The sequence below is a fragment of the Neoarius graeffei genome, chromosome 10 (assembly GCF_027579695.1).
Source record: "Neoarius graeffei isolate fNeoGra1 chromosome 10, fNeoGra1.pri, whole genome shotgun sequence".
Lineage (NCBI taxonomy): Eukaryota > Metazoa > Chordata > Actinopteri > Siluriformes > Ariidae > Neoarius > Neoarius graeffei.
In genome coordinates this window covers 58,940,634-58,956,318 of record NC_083578.1, presented here as the reverse complement: position 1 = coordinate 58,956,318, position 15,685 = coordinate 58,940,634, and the positions used below count along the sequence as shown (strand labels likewise).

Genomic DNA, 15,685 nt, shown 5'->3' with positions numbered 1-15,685 from the left:
TTTTGATTTTTCCGTGAGGTTTGCCTTATGCAAAGAAAGACAGCATAGACGTTTTTTCCTCCCTATAAGTGGGGGGGACCGAACGAAGTGAATTTAAATCTGGGTGGGACGAATCCCACCCATCCCCCCCTCTATCTGCGCCCGTGATTATGCGCCATGTTGTTGTAACTTTTTTTTGAGAGACCCGCCGCCTACTTCAGCGCAGAATAGTGACGTTTGTGGCTTGTTGATGACGTGCAAGTCGGATGAATGCGACCTGGCGGTTCAGACTGAAGTCGCATATGAAAAGAGCGGATAGGAATCGGAATTTGGACCACATATCCAAACGGCCTGGGTCGGATTTGAAAAAATCGGATCTGTGTCGTTCATATTGTCAATAAAAGATCGGATACAGGTCACATATGGGCGAAAAGATCGAATTTGAGTCACTTCAGCCTGCAGTAGGGCTGCTCGATATTGGAAAAAATCAATATCACGATTTTTTCAGTAAATATCGATATCGCGATTTTTAAAACTATATTTATACACCTTTTTTTAAAGCCCTGATCATCAACACCTGAGGCACCGGGCCATATTTTTATAGTACAGGCCTCATAGGCTACCTGTCAACCCTTCCCGTTGTACCCTGAAACGCCTTTTACTTAAACTATTTACTGTGCAAGCGCGTACTTTGCATAGGTCCTATCGCCTGCACAAGGCTCACGTTCTCCTCACTCAACATTTCCGATCACAGAGTTTGGAGCCAGCGCTGGTATTACCAGTGATTACTGCGTAACGTCCACACTGGCTCGTAGCCAGCCAAGGATAAAATCTCTCTCTCACACACACACACACACACTACAACGTAAGCTTGTGTGTTGTTAAGACACCAACATTAAAACACGCACACACACACGGACTGGCCATTGGGAGTAGCGGGAGTTTGTGGGCCGGCGGAGGAAAAAAAAAAAAAAAGTTGCGCGCTGGCCTTTAATATGATAAGCAATGTTAACAGTTTCTTTAAGAAACTGTTAACATTGCTTATCATATTAAAGGCCAGCGCGCAACTGTAATAAACAATGTTAACAGTTTCTTAAAGAAACTGTTAACATTGCTTATCATATTAAAGGCCAGCGCGCAACTGTTTTGTTTTTTTCTCCGCCGGCCCGCGCTGAACCACCGGGAAAACTCCCGCTACTCCCGATGGCCAGTCCGTGTGTGAACACGCACAATATAGAGACAAGTCCTTAAGAATTAACATACATGAAAATAGCTCAGCGGCATGTAAACATTCCCTGAAAGTGTAGGTGGCACTGCGGCTAGATGCTACGTGAAATGGCACAAGGCAAACACCATGCTTCGCTCAGTCAACAGACAAAATCCACGAACCCAGTAGTCCTCCTGCTACTGTGGGTTAGTGTTCTGTGGCCAAAAACACCCTATGCACAGTCATTCCAAAACATCCCCACTAGTTGCAGGTTATGTCTCAAATACAGATATGCGTTGTGGATTAAGCGATCTATTTTCAAGCATCAGGCTTCTCTTCCTTCATCTTCCAAATGTGGACTCCGCTATCTTTTTGGCATGTCAGCATTGAAATACCATTTGCAGAGATATTTCACTCGAAAAGTAAAAGCAACACATGATTAGGGCTACATGATTAGCAGGGGGACACCGTTTTAAGCGCACGGAATTTTAAAAACAATGTAATTACATCTGAGTCCGTCTACATCGCGCAATAAACCCGTCCTTAGCAGAACCTACTTCAAAGCATGATGCTAGCTGCAGATGCACAAGTCAAAATCAAATGAACCCAACATGCCGCGGCGGGCAACATTAATAACCAAATTGCCTTACCTTAAAACGCTGCCTTGACCACAGGACGACTCGCAATTATTCCACTTAAATCCACACGGTTTAACACATCTAACACAGCTAGCAAGCTGGATATGTGCTAATATTGTTGTGCTTGTTTTCTTCCGTAGATGCCATTTTTACATTACCCAGTCCCACATCCAAAAATATGACGTAAATATGTTAATTGTATTATTATAACTATTAGCAAGCAAATCAAACAACATATTAACAAATCAATATATCAAATCACCCGACACGTATGAAAACAGAAGAATTGATTTTTTACTGTTGCGGAGATATCGCGGGAGTAGAATGGATGACGTATGCAAGGCTACGGTGTGCCTTAGGGGACAGAAGGGTTCGTTTTACCTTACTGTCACGTCAATGTTATTGTTGTTTTATTGCCATTGTAGAAATATTGTGCACGTCCCTTTCAACAAATGACAAAAAATCGTTTCATATCGATATTATGAATTTTGATATCGTTTGACACCAATATCGATATCGAGATAAAAATACGATATATTGCACAGCTCTAGCCTGCAGTGTGAACGTAGCCTTAGACTTGGGCTGAAACACAGATCATTGTCTAAAATTTATAAAATATAAATCACCATCCCAAAACAATAATGCTAATTCTGGCAAATGAGCTGTGAATCTCCAAATAAAACTAGCCAGCTACACCACAGCTGTGAAAACAAAATGTCACAGTTCAAACGTTTACAAGAAATGTGCCCAGAGGCAAAACAAACTCACATTTGAATGTGCAAGACCTCATGTCATACTACTCAGGGTAAATGATCATTTAGCCTAAATAAGCCCTTCTTAAGATGACTAAATGACACTTATGTTACGAGATATAGGAGAAAGGCTCTGAATAAATATAATGGTGGTCTTTAGCCAAATGTCAAATTCAGCTTTTATAAGGGGGTGGGGAAAAACAAAAAATCAGTACGGATAAATAAATAAATAAATAAATAAATAAAACTGATTTTCTTTGCTTATTAAAGCCATACAATTGCTATAATTTTTTTTTTTGGGGGGGGGGGGGGGGGTTAAATGACAGCAATCCCTACAGTACACAGGAACAAGTGAAATGAGTTCATGTTTGTTCAAAAGTAACTTATATTGGATAAAAATGAATGGAAAAAAGCCTAAATCTGAGTAACTCTTAATTGGGTACTCTTATACAGTTAATACTAAGAATGTTGTGTAATTTATGTGCAGGTTTACATTATTACAATAACAGGTTCACCCTCCACATGCAATACCCTTTAATAAAGCAATACTTTCCAATCCAAATCCCAATACAAATAAACAGGTTCTTAGATGAAAAGATTTAAGGGTTTAATAGAAAACTGCCAATAGTCATTAAATGGTAGTAAAATGTAAGAATATATCCGTTTTCATGTATATAATGACAATTTTCAATGTATCCAGCCATATCATATCTGCCAATCACTGCTGAAATGTGTTTCCGTTTATGAATATTTTAACCACCACACAAAGAAATGCTCAGTCCCACTTAAGAGAACAGTTTGTAATTTTTTTTTTCCCTGTGATTATGTGCCAGAGCTCTGGGAAAACATAGCAGACTCCTCACTCCACCATCCACGCAACGCAGCCAACTAACCGATCCCTGATCTATACTGAAAACAAAATGGCATGAAGACACAATGTTGCAAATCAACAGCAATGTGATAAACTCTACCGATAATCATAGCTGTCCTTTCTGTCTAAAGAGAGACAAAAACAGTTATCACTGAGGGTTTCGCTGCAATAAATGCAAGAGCCAGCCCTACAGCCCTAATGGCTACAGATGAAAACCAAAGCTGAAAGTTTTCATAATAAAACTCAGAACAGTGGAATAATTTTCTCCAGCTGGCATTTCTGAGAGTTCTTGCTTACATGTGCCAAACTTTAGTGTAGGCTGTTAAGTCTAGAACAAATTTGCATTTCGTCTTTTAAAAAGCACCAAAGGGTATTTTGTAATCAACATTACCAGGGAAGAAGCCACAGCTTGCAACTTTAATATGCTGCACATCACTGCAAGATTTAAACACTAAAGCCACTTACATTAATTAGAGGGTTAAATGGACGGCTGATCAATACTGCATTAAGCTATAACAGAAGGTTCTTCTCTTTTTCTGGTCATGATAAAATGACCAGACTTTTTCAGCCAAATATGGCACCGTGCTGCACAGTATTTGCTTTAGATCACTGTGGCATGCCACATTTGGTTAAAGATGGATCTACAAGATATGGCAAACTCAAGAATAATTAAAGGCAATTTTCATCAGGGATGCATCAATAGCAATACTGAATAAGAAATGAGTAACCTACTCAATCAGGGACATCAATCGCGGTGAACTTTACTGAGCTCTGTTTGTTTCTCCACTTTACATCATGGCCATGAAAAGTACGTGCATGCTCATGCGCTTAAGCTACCAAGCTTGTTAATGTTAGCCAGCTGTTTTTAAATAAAAAGTGCATTAGCTAGGTACATTAGTTACATTTGATAGGCTAGGGCAGAAGGTGAAAAGAGCTGGTTTGTTTCAAATAAGAATCTCTCAATGTCAGTGACTGATCATCAGGAACAACTCCCTGGGTAAGAGTTGTAATTTTAAACTCACCTAGCGTTGTCTGGAGACATTTTTTCCTCTCCTAGCCAGCATTCACAACACAGTGACTTGCTGCTATTTGCTACTAGCAATTAACTCCTCATATCAAGTTGTGTTTCAGATGTTTTATTTGATTACTTGTATTTTAAGAAGTTGCTATAGCTCCTTGATATTTTTGCAGCGCACACATTGTAGCCTGTGTTGCTTTGATTGCCATCATTAATCATGAAATAAATCCAGATTGCTGGCAATTTATGTCATCTGTTCATTATTATGACTATGTAAACCAGGTTTCACATTCAGCTGGTATAAGATGTTGGTACCAGGGCATTTTTATATTTTTAATCAAGATCATGGACATCAGAATCCGACTGATACCCATGACCAGTATCGGCAACAAAGCATCCGTAATTCAATTTTTATTTAGTTTTATTATTAGCTTTCTTCACTGTTAGTAGCAAGTTCTTGTTTTAGGTGCATACAACCACATACTGTATGGAAGTTCCAAGCCAGTCATATATAATTATCAGTCAGTAAGTGAAAATGCCTTATCTAGGCTTGCTTAATGAGGAAAAAAAATTAGAATAAATTTAAATGGGTTCAATTATGATGCTTTAATCAAATAAATAATTAAAATGGATAAATTGCTGAAAGTAAGTTGTGCAGTATTCAAAAGGGCCTTAGAAAATTCCCAAAGAGTGAATATGAAGTGTATGCATGTGCTTTTCCTGGCTGCTTATAAATCCGAACACTGGCCAACCAATAAGATATCATGACAGTACCAACCTCTATTCAGAAGGATTACCCAAGATTCATCTGCTGATTAACCTTTTTTCCATCAGCTGCTCAGTGCATGTAGCCTTTCACTAGATAATCACCGTAGTCTACATCAGTCTCTCTCAACCGGGGTGCCGCTGGCTTCATTAGAGGTGCCGTCAAAAAATTATATATTCTAACATTATTTATTTCAATGAATTAAAATTCCAAAAAATGATAGTTACACTAATGCAGATCATCGCCGCCTCATGCATCATCAAAATGTGTCTCACGGCCCCCTTTCCCATGTCACAATGCCACTGCCGGGGTCAGCGCATGGTCAGCATGACCGCGTATATTTTATATGGGGGTGCCTTGAGAATTTGTATACCTCTGAAGGGTGCTGTGACTGAAAAAAGCTTGAGAAACACTGGTCTACGTGATCTTAATCCAGTAGAGGTGCCTTCTTTCAGAGACTGCTAAACAGTAAATAGGTCAATATCATAAACCTGCCTAGACTGATACAAGAACTAAAGTACAGTAGTGAAAGATTAGATTAGGTAAAACTTTATTGATCCCTTTGGGAGGGTTCCCTCAGGGAAATTAAGATTCCAGCAGCATCATTACAGATAAACAGAGAAAAGAAATCGAGAAAAACTTCTAGATAAATTAAAATTAAGTATTTACATATACAAATATAAAAGAATAAGATATGGGGAAGACGGGAGAAGTGGGGTTAGGGTAAGTGTGTGTGTGTGTGTGTGTGTGGGGGGGGGGGGGGGGGGGGGCAGGAAAGATATTGCACTTTATATTGCACATTGTCCGGTATTGCTTATGGTTAGGCTAGGCTACTCTACTGCTCCTTCCCGAGCAGTACTACACCACTACAGTTTTCCAGTATGTAACATACTTTTGTGCACAGGTGAAGCAAGGCCATTATAAACCACCCTGGTAAGTCTGTTTGAGTTTACTTAGCAAGTCAGTGTGGTTTGCAGAGTGTGTGATGGTTAGCAGTTTACATCATGCTAATTGGTGGTCATGAGCATCATAGCATTAGTGTAAAGCTAAAGAAGCACCATTGCCGCTTTTCCACTACAAACGCGGCTGAGTCGGGCTGAGCCGTGCCGTGCTGAGTCGAGCTGAGTGGGGCTGTTGGAGTTGCATTTCGACTACAACCGCGCTGAACCGTGCTGGCTGGAAGTGGGTGGATACATTGGGTGGAGTTAGCGAAAGTGGGTGGACGTCATGTGATGTCGTTAAGCAGCGCAAACAGTGACATCAGTGAGCTTTTAAGCGGTGGTCTCACGACCCGAATAGTAAACAATAAACATGGACATGGAGTCGTTAGTGTTGCTGGTCTTGGTTCTGTGGCTTGTTGTCACCGACAACGCCAACAGATACTGGCAAGAGCGTATAGATGAGGCGAGGCGCATAAGGCTTCAGAAATTCCCGTAATTCGTAATTATTCTTCTTCCGGGTTTACGGTGTTTACAGATCCCAGCGTGCTCGCGGGGCGTGTGTGGGCATGTGAGGACACTCCTCCTCACCAATCAGTGCACAGGGGAGTGTCTGCTCACACCCCCAACCTCACTCGGCTCGCTTTGGCTCGCTTCAGCCCCACTCCAAAACGGTGCGAGTTTTAGGGGCTAAGCAGGGTTGTCCCGATCCGATATTAGGATCGGATCGGCCGCCGATATCAGCAAAAAATGCGCATCGGGATCGGATCGGCAGGCGCGGAAAAATTCCGATCCAGACTCCCGATCCATTTTTAAAAAAAAGTCCGCTCCGGGTTTCCCAGCGCACCGATTTAGATAATCCATTCCAGTTTTTTGCTCTGGTTTCCCCAAAATCCGGTCCGCATTTTCCAGCACACCTTCAGCACCAGCATTAGCGTCTTACAATTTACCTCAGTGGCATCTTCTACATTATCACGGCGATGTAAATTTAGCAGTAGTTTCACGGTAAAGATGTCAGCTGTGTGGGATCATTTTACCCTAAAGGACGACAAAGACGAAGAGGTGGAGTGCAACATATGCCACAATAAAGTCAGGCGTGGTGGTAAAGCTGTAAGAAGTTTTAATACAACCAACTTAATAAAGCATTTAGCAAAATACCACCATTTGAACACGAAGAGTATCTTAAAAAAACTGCAGACAAAAAGAAAGGTCCTACACAACTAACACTAGCAGATTGGGGAGTAGAAGGCATTTTTGTTTTTAAATAGTTTACAGTGTTATTTGCACTGATTTTTAAAGCCTTGGTTTACACTTGTTCAAGAGAAGAGTACTGATGCTGAGTTAATAGACTATATTATAGATACAGATAAGGTTGTTTATGTGCTTTGCTTTTTTGATACAGTTTACAGTCTTATTTGCACTTTTTACTGACCACTGATGCCATTTCTGTTTTTTTATTTATAATGCTGTCTATTTTGTGTTTATCCCTGAATAAACAGGTCAGTTTCTTGTTATCAACCATTGTGTATTATTCAAACTCACCTAATTCAGCTGGCTAGCTGTTCTCAAGAGTACTAAAACCCTTTTCAACACGAGTCTGACAACTAGGTAAGGAAGGTAAATAACTTTGAACTTTAATACATGCTCGGATAGGCCGGTATCGTATCGGCCAGTATCGGTATCGGATCGGAAGTGAAAAAAAATATCGGTATCGGATCGGAAGTGCAAAAACCTGGATCGGGACATCTCTAGGGCTAAGCAGGGCTGAAGCGAGCTGAGTCGTGCTGTTTTTTGGTAGTTGAAACGCGAGCCGTGTCGGGCTGAAGTGAGCTGAAGCGAGCTGAAAAAGGGTAGTGGAAAAGGGCCACATGTCTTGCCTTGGCTCACCAACTACTGTATATCAGAGACAAACAGAAAAAAGTCCACAAACCATGTGGATAAGTATGCAGTCATAGGAAAAGAAATGTTTCAGCTAACACTATAGGTTTCTTCAGTTTGTCCTTCTACGTAGAGTCCTCATTTAGGTAGCTAGGAACCCTGAACTGTCCTTGAGAAATTGATTTTCTAGAATTATACCACGCCTGCCGGTTGCATGTTCGGCATGACTTGGGCTCGTTTCCAACTAGCACAAGAGGCTCTAGTGCCTGTCCACTGTGCACCCTTCCGCTGACTCCTGTTTCAGCTGGTTTACTCAGCACTGCCAGCCTCTGACCAATACAAAACAACGCAGGATCGTGATGCTGCACAAGCCTGGAAAGGAAGCCTCAACAATGGGGAGTTGAACAGAAGTCAAAGATTTACATTGCATCCAAAGAGACTAACAGGAGCAAAATTATAAATATGTGCAAATGTTCCCATACTCTAGTGCATTTTAGTGGTTTTTTTTTTTTAATTTTAGATAAATGTGTGGAGGAGACACCAGCTCCCAGGTATACAGGTCAGGAGACATGAACATATAAAAGCCTGTTAGCTTTTGTACAAGCTCATTGCAGCACTGTGTGCCCTACTTGTCTATACAGTTTTGTACAAATATTGCAGGAAAACTCAAGAGATATGTATACAATGCAATTGTTGCAATATTTCTCCCATAAGCATCCCCATGTGAGTCACAGTATATTCATGAATGTATATATGTCCAGGACAATCCCCTATGGCAGAGATGTATGCTGAGGACACCAGTGAACCTTACCAGGGAATATGGATATACCGGTTGAGGTAGAATCAGACCCAGAAAATAGTTTAGCGACACATCAAGGCGCAATTTAGGCTAAATAAATTATGCTTCTTTTTTTTTGCCTGTATCCTGCATCGAAAAGGAGGAGAAACGAGCAAACGGCCTCACCATTCATTAGACACGGATAAGTGAGCGTCACTGGTGAAATCACGACCAGCGGTTGGTTGTGCTCAAAATAATATGCGAATAAATATTTGTACCGGTTTATAAGAACACACTCCAAGCTGACATTTCATGACAGATTCGTTCAACGATGAAATTCAGAGTCGCTAATCTCCATCTTGCTAGTCACCGCATCATATGAACACAGTGCACTGGCTAGCAGCGCGCGCCGTAGCATCCATATTGGATAGTTAGCCTGTTAGCTTTGAGCTCCTCTGAACGGGATAAAGCAACATTACAGAGCCGAACACTACAGAACCAATGCATCACCATACCGGTGAAAACGCTACGTGTTCATGTAGAACAACTGTTTAAAAATTAGAGCGACTTACCTTTCTGTCAGCTTCGACAAACAAACTGCGTCTCGGTTTATTTTCAGTGCAGTAACGGCGGTGTTAAATTCGTGGTCGCATCCCCGTAAGCCGCGCGCGCGTACGTGAAGCTCGAATGCAGCAGCAGAAGTCTCTCTCTGGGCTCCGCCCACCAACAAGCGCGGCGCGGCGTGCGCGTGCCCGCCAAACTAAAGCGCGGTGGGGATGTAGAGTATACTGTCGCAAATTATATAGAAAACTAGATAGAACTCGGCGTCGATAGGGACGCCTCCGCCTGCTAGGCACTAGAAGTCCCAGAGAGGGGCCATTTGGCCTTTTTACCTAGAAAACCCACAAGAGGGCCAATTGGCCCCAAGTCCTCCCTGTAGACATTCATTTTGTTATGGAAATGTGGCTGTTAGTTACCTTACAGCTTAGAAATGAAATCTTACAATGCCTGTTGAATCTCTGCATCTTCGTTCCTTGGAGAGGAGCTTCTTTCACCACAAAATTCTTGAGGGAACTGAAACGATAGTCCATGTGCACTGAGGTATTTATCCATCAAACAATTGTCTGGTTGCAGTCACATGAGTCGTTATGGTCACATGGGACATTCACATGTTCACATTTTAGAATAGAATGTGTTTTTATTCCTCATTCTCACATTCACACAGAAGTAGCCAACATGACTTCACCACTGAAGTGTGAAGTGTGTGAAATGTGACCCCCTCACCCCACACACTGCCACTAACAGCCTCATTACCATAACAAAATGAGTGATTAGTGTATTGGGGAAAAGCGGTCGGGCCAAATGGCCCCTATGTGGGTCTTCTAGGTAGACAGAAAAATGCTGGGACTGCTACTAGACTACACGCCTTATTAAGCTGTGATTTGGGGATGGACATTTGACCTCACAGTAATCTTGACCTGGTGAAATTACTTGTATCAGCCTTGGAGATATTGTGTTCACAAGGTTTTCGGACAGACATTTGACCTCACAGTGACCTTGACCTTAGACCTTTTGATCTCAAAATCTAATCAGTTTATCTTTGTCCCCAAATGCACAAACGGTGAAAGTTTGGTGAAATTTCTTTCATTTGCCTTGGAGTTATTGTGTTCACAAGGTTTTCGGACAGACATTTGACCTACACTACGTTCAGACTGCAACCTGAAACGACCCATATCCGATTTGTTGTGAAATCCGATTTTTTTGTTAGGCCGTTCACATTACCAATTATATGAGACTTGTATGCGATCTCCAATATGAACGGAAAACGACCCAAAAGTGTCCCGCATGCGCAAATTGACACGTAATAAGCACATCTACGTAATACGTAAACAAAAAAAAAGCGCACTCTTCAAGTTTGCAAGTAAAGCATGGAGATGAGGCGAGACCTGGCAATGTGGTTTTTGTGGCGGCGGCGGAACTCACACAATAATCTGATTAATGTGGGCAGCAGACTAATGAGACCGAAGGTGTCAAATTACTGGAAATTTCCAGAACAATCTTATAATCTTGTAATACAGGATGGTTTAAGTTATAAATCAGTTATAGAAACTGTTTTATTTAATCAGGCTAACAGATCAACATCCAGGTCCCTACCAAATCCACCATTAGCTTGATCAATTCTATAAAAGTCTATTTAAATTCTGAAAACTGTACAAATGTTGTTGTTTTCCACCAAAGAGGCGGGATTAGCCAACGCAGAATAGTGACGTTTGTCTCTTGTTGATGACATGTAGGTCGCATGAATGCGACCTGTCCGGTCAGACTGCAGTCGCATGTGAAAATAACGGATATGCATCGGAATTAGGACCACATATCCAAGCGGCCTGGGTCGCATGTGAAAAAATCGGATCTGAGTCGTTCAGATTGTCAATAACAAATCGGATACAGGTCGCATATGGGCAAAAATCGTTTCAGGGTGCAGTCTGAACGTAGTCCTAGTGACCTTGACCTTAGACCTTTTGATCTCAAAATCTAATCAGTTAATCTTTGTCCCCAAATGCACAAATGGTGAAAGTTTGGTAAAATTTCTTTCATTTGCCTTGGAGATATTGTGTTCGCAAGGTTTTCGGACAGACATTTGACCTCACAGTGACCCTGGCCTTAGACTTTTTGATCTCAAAATCTAATCAGTACATGTTTGTCCCAAAGCGCACAAATGGTGAAAGTTTGGTGAAATTCCTTTCATTAGCCTTTGAGATATCGTGTTCACAACGTTTCGGGACGGACGGACGCATGGACAGACGGACAACCCAAAAACGTAATGCCTCCTGCACCTTAAGGTGGCGGAGGCATAATAGGATGCATTATACGTTTTTGGAAGTAGCTCATATTCCCTAGTATTTCCCCCAAGCTTTTCAACACACCAGTTAACTGTTTAGTGTCTTAGATCATTTAAATCAGTGTAGCTCTGGCCCACCAGGACTGGGGTTGATTGATTTTATTTAGTACATACAAACAATTGTAAATACATTAAAAATGCATGGATGACACAAGAAAGTGAAAACACTTATTTCCATTTTGGTCCATAAAATCAAGTGACAAAATGAAGGGAAAATATAGAATGTAAAATTAAAATAAAGAAAAATATGGTCTCATCTCATTATCTCTAGCCGCTTTATTCTGTCCTACAGGGTCGCAGGCAAGCTGGAGCCTATCCCAGCTGACTACGGGTGAAAAGCGGGGTACACCCTGGACAAGTCGCCAGGTCACCACAGGGCTGACACATAGACACAGACAACCATTCACACTCACGGTCAATTTAGAGTCACCAGTTAGCCTAACCTGCATGTCTTTGGACTGTGGGGGAAACCAGAGCACCCGGAGGAAACCCACGCGGACACAGGGAGAACATGCAAACTCCGCACAGAAAGGCCCTCGTCGGCCACGAGGCTCGAACCCGGACCTTCTTGCTGTGAGGTGATAGCGCTAACCACTACACTACCGTGCCGCCCCAAACAAATAACACGAGTAGTATAAATATTATGATAATCTCATCTAATTATCTCTAGCCGCTTTATCCTGTTCTACAGGGCCGCAGGCAAGCTGGAGCCTATCCCAGCTGACTACGGGCGAAAGGCGGGGACAAGTCGCCAGGTCATCACAGGGCTGACACATAGACACATAACTATAAAAGATAATACTGTAGGGCAGCACGGTGGTGTAGTGCTTAGCGCTGTCGCCTCACAGCAAGAAGGTCCTGGGTTCGAGCCCAGCGGCTGGCGAAGGCCTTTCTGTGTGGAGTTTGCATGTTCTTCCCCTGTCCGTGTGGATTTCCTCCAGGTGTTCTGGTTTCCCCCACAGTCCAAAGACATGCAGGTTAGGCTAACTGGTGGCTCTAAATTGACCATAGGTGTGAATGTGAATGGTTGTTTGTCTATGTGTCAATAGTGCGATAGCCTGGCGACTTGTCCAGGGTGTACCCCGCCTCTCATCCATAGTCAGCTGGGATAGGCTCCAGCTTGCCTGCGACCCTGCACAGGATAAACAGCTACAGATAATGGATGGATAATACTGTACAAAAGTACTTAGTGCAAAATACGAGTAAATACCTGTATCAAAATTAACAGGACAAAGACAATATAATAACAGAAGACTAGTTAGATTATAACATAACAAAAGGTTTGAGTTCTTCCTCTAAAAGCTGTTGAGATAAAAAGGTTTGGACTAGATGTTTGACAGCACTTTGGAAGACTGAGACTGTATATGACTAGGTAAACCATTCCAAAGGCAAGCACCAGTATACAGTGGTGCTTGAAAGTTTGTGAACCCTTTAGAATTTTCTATATTTCTGCATAAATATGACCTAAAACATCATCGGATTTTCACACAAGTCCTAAAGGTAGATAAAGAGAACCCAGTTAAACAAATGAGACAAAAATATTATACTTGGTCATTTATTTATTGAGGAAAATGATCCAATATTACATATCTGTGAGTGGCAAAAGTATGTGAACCTCTAGGATTAGCAGTTAATTTGAAGGTGAAATTAGAGTCAGGTGTTTTCAATCAATGAGATGACAATCAGGTGTGAGTGGGCACCCTGTTTTATTTAAAGAACAAGGATCTATCAAAGTCTGATCTTCACAACACGTTTGTGGAAGTGTATCATGGCACGAACAAAGGAGATTTCTGAGGACCTCAGACAAAGTGTTGCTGATGCTCATCAGGCTGGAAAACATTACAAAACCATCTCTAAAGAGTTTGGACTCCACCAATCCACAGACAGACAGACTGTGTACAAATGGAGGAAACTCAAGACCATTGTTACCCTCCCCAGGAGTGGGCGACCAACAAAGATCACTCCAAGAGCAAGGTGTGTAATAGTCGGCGAGGTCACAAAGGACCCCAGGGTAACTTCTAAGCAACTGAAGGCCTCTCTCACATTGGCTAATGTTAATGTTCATGAGTCCACCATCAGGAAAACACTGAACAACAATGGTGTGCATGGCAGGGCTGCAAGGAGAAAGCCACTGCTCTCCAAAAAGAACATTTCTGCTTGTCTACAGTCTGTTAAAGATCATGTGGACAAGCCAGAAGGCTATTGGACAAATGTTTTGTGGACGGATGAGACCAAAATAGAATTTTTGATTTAAATGAGAAGCGTTATGTTTGGAGAAAGGAAAACACTGCATTCCAGCATAAGAACCTTATCCCATCTGTGAAACATGGTGGTGGTAGTATCATGGTTTGGGCCTGTTTTGCTGCATCTGGGCCAGGATGGCTTGCCATCATTGATGGAACAATGAATTCTGAATTATACCAGTGAATTCTAAAGGAAAATGTCAGGACATCTGTCCATGAACTGAATCTCAAGAGAAGGTGGGCCATGCAGCAAGACAACGGTCCTAAGCACACAAGTCGTTCTACCAAAGAATGGTTAAAGAAGAATAAAGTTAATGTTTTGGAATGGCCAAGTCAAAGTCCTGACTTTAATCCAATCAAAATGTTGTGGAAGGACCTGAAGCAAGCAGTTCATGTGAGGAAACCCACCAACATCCCAGAGTTGAAGCTGTTCTGTATGGAGGAATGGGCTAAAATTCCTCCAACCCGGTGTGCAGGACTGATCAACAGTTACCGGAAACGTTTAGTTGCAGTTATCGCTGCACAAGGGGGTCACACAAGATACTGAAAGCAAAGGTTCACATACTTTTGCCACTCACAGATATGTAATATTGGATCATTTTCTTCAATAAATAAACGAGCAAGTATAATATTTCTGTCTCATTTGTTTAACTGGGTTCTCTTTCTCTACTTTTAGGACTTGTGTGAAAATCCGATGATGTTTTAGGTCATATTTATGCAGAAATATAGAAAATTCTAAAGGGTTCACAAACTTTCAAGCACCACTGTATGTGAAAGAGGGCTGTCCAAAAGATCTAACAGGAGGGATAAACAGGGAGAGGGGGCCTGAACGGGTATTATGGCATGAAGAATTTGGAATGAAGGCAGATGTTAGATATTGTGGAGCATTACCATGAATAATGTTGTGCATGTGATGTAATTTAAGTTGTTTGCTCACTGGCAACATCTTGACCTGCTCAAACTCAACATGACCTATATGGGTCCTAGGCTGTACTCGAGTTGAGGGGGGATGGGGGGGATGCCATCCCCCCTGGAATAAAAAATGGCCAAAATCATCCCCCCTCTAAAATGGGCATCCCCCCTCCCTTCCCTTGAGCAATTTTATCAATAAATGTGGACATTACTTCTATTTAACATTGGAATTAGAAATGCCATTCCACGTAGCTTTGCTGAAACTGAGCTACAATAAGCTACCGCGAGAGAGGGCACGCGCAAGCGAAGCGTTTGAGGAGGTGACATTCAGTTGGGGTTCCGTTATTTTTTATTTCATTCAGCGTCAGTGACAGCAGCGGATTGCAGCATCATGGCAAAGCGGAGTGGACAGCAAGACCTAAGCAAGTTCGGATTTAAGATCGCAAGAAAAAACATTTCAGGAGGTAAGTCAAGAGTTACGAATATCAGTCACACTTTCTGTGAGCCCACTATCATGCTGTAAAGTTCCCGATATGTAGCCTAATTTGTGGGTGGCAGATAACAACACAGCTATCATAATGAATGTTAGTTTGGAGTCTAGCCAGCTATCGATAGCTTACTCAGGTTCATGTTAGCTTTGATTTCTTGTATAAGGCCATTCCTTTAATCAGCCTGGACGTTCGTTTGTTATTCTTCAGGCAACAAAAAGTGTTATTCAAGACAGGAAGGCTGAAATAAATGACACTAGCAGTTTTGTAGGCTTCATTGCCTCATTAGAGAGCCGGTCACAACATGTAAGGCAGAGC

The 15,685-nt window shown here is 41.9% G+C and overlaps 1 protein-coding gene across 1 annotated transcript in view; it reads right to left on the bottom strand.

The window, feature by feature from the left end:
• Positions 1-9,503, bottom strand: part of dnajc5aa (DnaJ (Hsp40) homolog, subfamily C, member 5aa) — a 43,408-nt gene extending 33,905 nt beyond the window's left edge. The window contains exon 1 of the mRNA XM_060931953.1: positions 9,398-9,503. The gene's annotated coding sequence lies outside the window, so the exon portion shown is untranslated. The remainder of the gene's footprint in view (positions 1-9,397) is intronic.
• Between the last annotated feature and the right edge of the window lie 6,182 nt (positions 9,504-15,685).